The following is a 7,084-nucleotide window of genomic DNA, read 5'->3' as shown; positions in this document are numbered from 1 at the left end:
TTGCCTTGGGGGCCCCTTGTTCGCTGCCTCTGGCACCCAGTTTAGCCTCCTTCCTGAGGGCTGAAACGCTTTGATCTGTCTAAGGTCTGTGGGATCAATGTGTGTCATGGTGTAATTCTGTGTTATTCGGGGGTCAGACTAGCTGAGCTAATGGCCCCTTCTGCCCTTAAATGCCATGAAAACAGTTCCCTGGTTTCTCCTTGCGCCTGACAGACACCACGGTGAGGGGCCCAATAGGAGATCCCGCACACAGGGCTCTGACTCTTACTTTACTTGGTGACGTCAGCACTTTCCTAGCAAAGCTGCTGCTAAAGCGCTGGATTTGGGGAACGGTTCGGCTCCGATTCAGAGATCTGCCTGCAGGGTGTGAACCTGCCACGAGGAGTGGGAAACGCAACCGGCACCGGGAGGCGTTGGCTGAGCTCCAGGCTGCCCCAGTGTGGCCAACGCTTAGAACTGAGCAGCGGAGTTTAAAGCTGGCGCTGGGAGGGACCCGAAAACGCGGGGCACGAAGGCTCCTGCGTGTAACGCTTGTTGGGTGGGCAGCTGAGTGTAGCTGATTGCCGGAGTTCAGGGCTGCACCCCGGGGTGCTGAGCAGGTGTCTGTGCTCAGGTTGGCCTCGCTATGATGGTTTCTGGGAAGTTTGGGGCCACCAGTTCCCCCTAGGGAGAGGGGAGCCAGCCCAGGAAAGGAGGCTTTTAAAACTCTGGTGCCAATTGGCTGTGGGACTGCCCCTGTGAAGAGCCGCTGCAGCCCCGCCAGGGAGAGCCGGTCTCTCTTTATGCAGCCCCCCCCCCCCCATTCCTCAGGATGAGGGTTGTGCTCAAAGATCTGTGCCCCATGTTTTCACCTCCATGTGAAGCGCACAGTGCAAATAACCCTCAGCACATCAGCTCAGTGCCAGGCTCCACTTTCACCCGCTCAGAGCGCAGAGCTCCCAGGCTGAGCCTGAAGTTGGAAGCGGGAGACCTTGTAACCAGCCGGGCCCCATGGCTGGTGCCTGTGATCCCAGGTCCTGGGGAGGCTGAAGCCGGCAGATCGCTTGAGCTCAGCAGTTCTGGGCTGCAGGGGGCTGTGCCGATCGGGTGTCCACACTAAGTTTGCCATCAATATGATGACCCCGGGGAAGTTTGGCGTCCCCAGGTTGCCTAAGGAGGGGTGAACCGGCCCAGGTTGGAAACGGAGCAGGTCAAAACTCCCGTGCTGATCAGTAGTGGGATCACACCTGTGAATAGCCCCTGCAGCGTAGCCTGGGCAAGACAGTGAGACAAGGTCTCTTTTTATACAGACACCCCCCCGCAGAGCCTGCAGGGGGGGATGGGAGCACCCACAAGCTGGGGATTCTGACTTGGGGGGAGGGACGCACCCAAGCAACACGGATCTTGAAAAGGGGAACAGAGACACCCACAGATCCCGGATGGGGGCAGGCAGGGGAAACCACACACGGGAGCTAGTTCATGGGGTGGGGGACAGAGACACCCACCAGAGATCCTGGATGGGAGCACCCACATGATGGGGATCTTGAACTGGGAGGAGGGAAGCACCATGTACCAGAGGTTCTGAAGGGGGAACAGGGACACCCACACACCAGGTGTCTTGCAGCAAGAGCTGCGGTCTTGATTTACACAGGGCAGTGATGGGGAATTAACCACGTCCCTTGCGGAGCTTGTTTCACTAGATGATTAGCCTCATTGTCAGGGCCGGCTTCAGGAAGTGCGGGGCCCAATTCGAACAGTTTCGTTGGGGCCCCGGCAGGGATGACTAAAACAAAAAAACCCTTAAAAAAACCCCTTTCATTTCTTCCATGTATTATTTACTTTCCATGACTATATAAATAATAACAAAATTATATATTACATACATTGCATCATATGTTAATTAGCTGATTTGCACTTTCATATTAGGAAAATAATTTGTTTTGATCGTTTTACAACTGATTTTCTTCACTAATGTTTATTTTATTAAAATTTATAAAATATTTCCTTATTAATATAAAATTTCCCCCTCTTCCCCCCCCCCAGCACCGCCTGGCCCCGTGGAAACAAACCCTCCTTCCCCAGCTCTGCCCCATCAAAACAAGGTTGGGGGGGGCGGGGGGCAGGAAGAAATGGCACATGGGGTGACCAGATCACAGCAGTAAAATAGGACCTGCCCCCTCCCTGCTCAGCCCCACCATCACACCCCTCTTCACCCCCTAGCCCCCCGCTGGCTTGCTGCGTCCCTCCTAGTCAGTCCCCACCCACCACTCGCCTCCTTTCACCTTCTCCCTCCCCTGCCAGAAACCCCCATGCCCACCCCTAGAACCCCTGCTGGCTCACTGCTCGCCTCTGTGCCCACTCGCCACTTACCCCCTCACCCTTCCCCCCAAGTATAAAGCCTCATTCAAAGCCCCAGGGCTCACTATATTACTGCACACCGCAGTCAATCAATGCAGTTGTAGATAAATCTCTGCATTGTGCATTTTTGTATAACTTGTATATGACTTTGTATTGAACCTTGGTAATATGTTATAGCAGGCCCCTAAGGTAGTGTAATTAAGGTAAAAGAAAAATGTCTTTTTGCTTGGAGTAGAATAAGATCTTCCCCCCACTTTGTAATCAGTTGCCCTGTTGAATGGATGAGGTGTGACTGAGGAAGGTGTGGAAGGCAGCACCTCCAGACAGCTGCAAGCCTTGGAGAGGGGCTGGGAGCCAGACGGAGGAGAGCTTTGCCCAGGCTGAGTGGGACGGAGTTTGGGTGCTGGGTGCAGGCTCTGGGCTGGGGCACGGGTGGGGTGCAGGAAGGGTGGAGGGGTGCAGGCTCTGGGAGGGAGTGAGGAGGGCCGGGTGCAGGCTCTGGGACAGAGTTTGGGGGCCGGAGAGGGGGTGGTGGGTGCTGGGCGGGGAGGGGAGGGGACTGCCATCACATGTGGCTTCCTTCCTCCTCTGCTGCCCCTCACCATAGCCTCGATGGGGAATGGGGCTGCCCCTTGCCCAGTGTTTGCAGGAGTGGTGGCTGGGGAGAAACCCAGGCAAACTCTGGTTTTACTCTTTCGTTGATGGGTCACTTTAACCCATTACACATCCTTTCCCGCCTCTCTCACTCCCCTTTTCTACTGGGCTTGCTTGATCTTTTCGGTGGAGCCAGATGAAAACCACAAACCCCAGCGAGAGCAACAGGCTGGAAGAATAGACTGAACCCACCACCCAGCCTAGTCCATCCCAGAGCCCAGGACTGAGGGCAAATGTCCCCCCACCCCCAGGCCACCTGTTTCCACTCCTGGCCTCTCCCAGCGCTGCCAGTGATTCTGTATGGCTGCATCAGGCGGGATTTCAACCGGACTCCCCCCGCTAAATTCACCCCTGTTTTGCAACCACTCTGCCCCAAGAGCACCTTCCTTCCCTGCCCTAGCTGCTGGATGGCTAGAAAGCTGAGCTGGGCATTTGATTGATCTGGAATATTATCATGCCCCCCCTCAAAAAAACCTTAATATCCACACAGCTTTGAGGGGGGAATAGCCCCTCCACCAAGCCGGTATAATTAATTGTTGTAGGGCAAATGAAGGCGCCATAGTTTAATGGAAATATTCAGCCCCTACAGCGATCTTGCAGCAGGGAAAGCAGAGTTAATGGGAGGGAACTGGTCTGGATAGGAGCCTCCGTCCTCTTTCTTTGCAAAATAATTTGGAGAGGGGAATCAGATCATGCCATGCCTCAGTTTCCCCTCTTGCCAGGAAGGGGGGGGGAGAGATAAGTCTCAACCTGCCGTGTTGCAGACCTTTCGCATTCTCCCCTCTTGATGTATTTGGTTTCCTCCTCCAAACCTCCCTCTCTCTCTCACCTGGAGTTCACAGCACTAAGTACCGGCTCGGGGCTTTTTTCCTGGGTTACATGATCCCGGCTTTAGTTTTGAACCAGACACAGGCAGGCACCAACTCACCCTCAAACAGCAACACCACGAAAACCACAACACCAGCCCAATATTACAAACCTCCGGGGAATCACAGGGTCAAACACTCACGGCTGGAAGCCCCAGCAGCTGCTCAGGTGAGTGAGGTCACGGCAGAGATTCCTGTCTCCCACCGGACAGGAAGCTCCCTCGGCGTCTCCTCCAGGTGAGTGCTGGGGGGAGGGGAGGGGAAGGAAGGCTGCAAAGCACATGTGCCTTCTCTCCCCTCCTGACCTGCAACACCCAGGCCGCTGCCTCTGCCTCAGCCAGCCAGGGTCTCTCGTTGCCTAGCAACAACAGCTGCTGCTTCTGGGACAGACGCTGCCAGCGCGGGGCCCTCTCAGGCGCGGGGCCCATTTCGGGGGAATCGGGCAAATCGGCCTAAAGCCGGCCCTGCTTGCAGCCCTTCTCTTCCGCCCTGACTGATGGGGGGAGTATTGAGCCTCCCTCCCTTAGGCCCTTCAGCATCCCTGGGGAACACCAACGCCACCCAACTGACTTTGGGCCAGTAGGTCAACCAATAGGGCTGCCTCCTAGGCCAGGCTGCAGCCCAGCTTCAGGACTCAGAGGAAATGGAGCTCGCATCCCTCCCTACAGGACTCCAGGCACGGCCAGGCTTCTGGATCAAACGTCCCCTCTTGTGCTCAAGTCACAACAGCTAGCGGGCAAAAGACAGGCTTTCATGGCCTTTGAGAAAGCAAGATCGAGCCTTGGAAGACCCAGCAGAGTTTGTGGCACAGGAATTGCCCTCAGATCCCACCGAGACTTCAGCTCAGATTGCAGGATTCAAAGTCCCGAGTGCTGCCCTTACACCATGGGACCAATAGGGAACCCCCAGACCTCTGCTGAGCTCTGGGGTGGATGACCCTGTGGGGGCAGCCCTGCCTTTGCTCACCGAGTTGTCATGCAGCAGTTTGCTGCAGCTCCCAGAGGCCTTTCTTAATCCAGCCTGAGAGGCCAGTGGGCATGTGAGGAAGTTGCCCCTTCAGTCCCAGGCAGTACATGGCCCTTCCTAGTGAAACGCCAGTACTGGGGAAAAAAGGTCAAATAACATCTTGGAGAGATGCCTTCTTCCATTTTGAAGGGAACAGTTCCCTCTTCATCTGACCAGGGACTTGAACCCTGGACCCTCAGATTAAAAGTCTGATGCTCTACCAACTGAGCTAGCCAGGCTCATAGATAAAAGAAGCAAATTTCGTGCAGAAGAGAAACTCGTCATGAAAATGAGGGCAGGAAGCAATACAGAAAACCTGCTACTCTCGCTCTCTTAGCAGTCCTAGCCCCAGCCTGCTCCTCCATCCGGCGCCCTGAGGCCTTATTCTTTTTTTAGTTAAATATCAAATCCAGGAGAAAACACAGTTATACAAAGCAAAACGAAATCACAAACAGAAATGTCATTGGAAATACAGAAATAAAAAAGGGAAATGCAATCCCCATCACTTTATCATGTCTGGGACATTCCTGTATCGAGAGCACCCGCGAAGGTCCCTGTCTGCTTACGAGAAACCTGGAGGAACTCATACCACAGCCTGAACATGAAACTCAACTGCTCCCAGGTGCCGCAGGAAAACCCTTTCCCTGCTGTGACGTTGCACTCCATAGGGTTTTATGAAAATATGCTAATGAGTGTGAATATAAAGTGACTGGACTATGCTTCATGCAAAAGGTCTCTTGTAAGGTATCATTACAAAGCTTATAATCTACTGAGTGTGTTCATCCTATTTGTATGAACCGATCATTCCTGTATCTGAAACTAGAAATACGAACTATAACACTGAGGTCCTGTTGTAATGATGCAAAGTGTGGGCCATTAATAGTGGTTTGGACTCTTGATGGCTTCCATTGACCAGGACAATAGACTGTAGATGGCTCTGTCCTGCACCATTTAATTTGGTCTTATTAAAATGTAACTAGCATGTTACACTTGTGTTTTTAAAGGTGGCTTCCCCAAGCAATCCCAAGTTGTTCTTCCCACAGCTGCACACTCTCCTGCACCCCAACCCCCTGACTGAGCCTGCACCCAAACTGTATCCCAGAGCCCAGCCCCTCTCCCGCAAACTCCCCGCCCCCCAGAGGATTCGCCCTTCTTAGACAGGTGTGTGTGAAGTGTGGGGCAGGACTTAGTCCCATTCTGGGCACCACCAAAAATTATACAAACCTACCTCCCGTGTCCAGTCCAACCTTCTGCTGATGCACCTCAGCCCACACCCGTGCAGGGGTTGAAGCTGCCATTGCTTAAATTCCAGGACACTGAGGGGTTTCAGCTCCCCTTTGCCCAGAGGGAACCTTCACCCCACTCCCAGCCAGGTTCTTGTCCATGGGATCACTGTAGGGGGGCTGGGTCCCGCTGGGTCTTTTCTCTCTCTGTGACAGGCCAGGGTGCAATAACTGGGGCATCTGAGCACCCAGGACCTTCTGTGGGGCTGCCATTCCCCTTCCCCTTCTGTGGTCTCGTCTGTCATTGACTCCAGCCTTTTTTCTATCCATCGTCAGCACCATCCCAAGCCAGCTGCACTCGCCTCAAAAAGACAGAGAGTCCTGTGGCACCTTACAGAGTAACAGACGTATTGGAGCATGAGCTTTCATGGGTGAATCCCCACTTCGTCAGATGAATGTCATGGAAATTTCCAGGGGCAGGTTTCAATATGCAGGCGAGAATCAGTCTAGAGATAAGGAGGTTAGTTCAATCAGGGAGGATGAGGCCCTCTTCTAGCAGCTGAAGTGTGAACACAAAGGGAGGAGAAACTGCTTTTGTAGTTGGCTAGCCAGGCACAGAATTCCCACTCCATTCATCTGACGAAGTGGGGATTCACCCACGAAAGCTTATGCTCCTGTACGTCTGTTAGTCTATAAGGTGCCACAGGACTCTGTCGCTTTTTACAGATCCAGACTAACACAGCTCCCCCTGTGATACTCAAAACAAAAAGAGAGTGTCCCCTGATGGGTGTAAATCACTGACCTCTCTCCTCTCTGAGCACTGACTGCCCCTCTGTTTCCTTGCCTCTCAGTCTGTGCAGATGGGACCTTTCCCTCCAGTGCTTGAGGATTCGCCCTTCTCATCTACCCTTGTCCCAAGCAGCACAGCGGGTGGGAATCTTACATGTACTGAGGTGACTTAGGAGCAGAAACCGCCCCACACCTTCCATGCAATTGGTA

The 7,084-nt window shown here is 53.7% G+C and overlaps 1 non-coding gene across 1 annotated transcript; it reads right to left on the bottom strand.

The window, feature by feature from the left end:
- Positions 1 to 5,028: 5,028 nt before the first annotated feature.
- On the bottom strand, positions 5,029 to 5,101 carry TRNAK-UUU. Its single transcript has one exon. It is a non-coding gene; the product is annotated as a tRNA-Lys (tRNA).
- Between the last annotated feature and the right edge of the window lie 1,983 nt (positions 5,102 to 7,084).

The sequence above is a fragment of the Mauremys mutica genome, unplaced genomic scaffold, assembly GCF_020497125.1.
Source record: "Mauremys mutica isolate MM-2020 ecotype Southern unplaced genomic scaffold, ASM2049712v1 Super-Scaffold_100104, whole genome shotgun sequence".
Classification (NCBI taxonomy): Eukaryota; Metazoa; Chordata; order Testudines; family Geoemydidae; genus Mauremys; species Mauremys mutica.
This window is presented reverse-complemented; position numbering and strand designations above follow the sequence as displayed.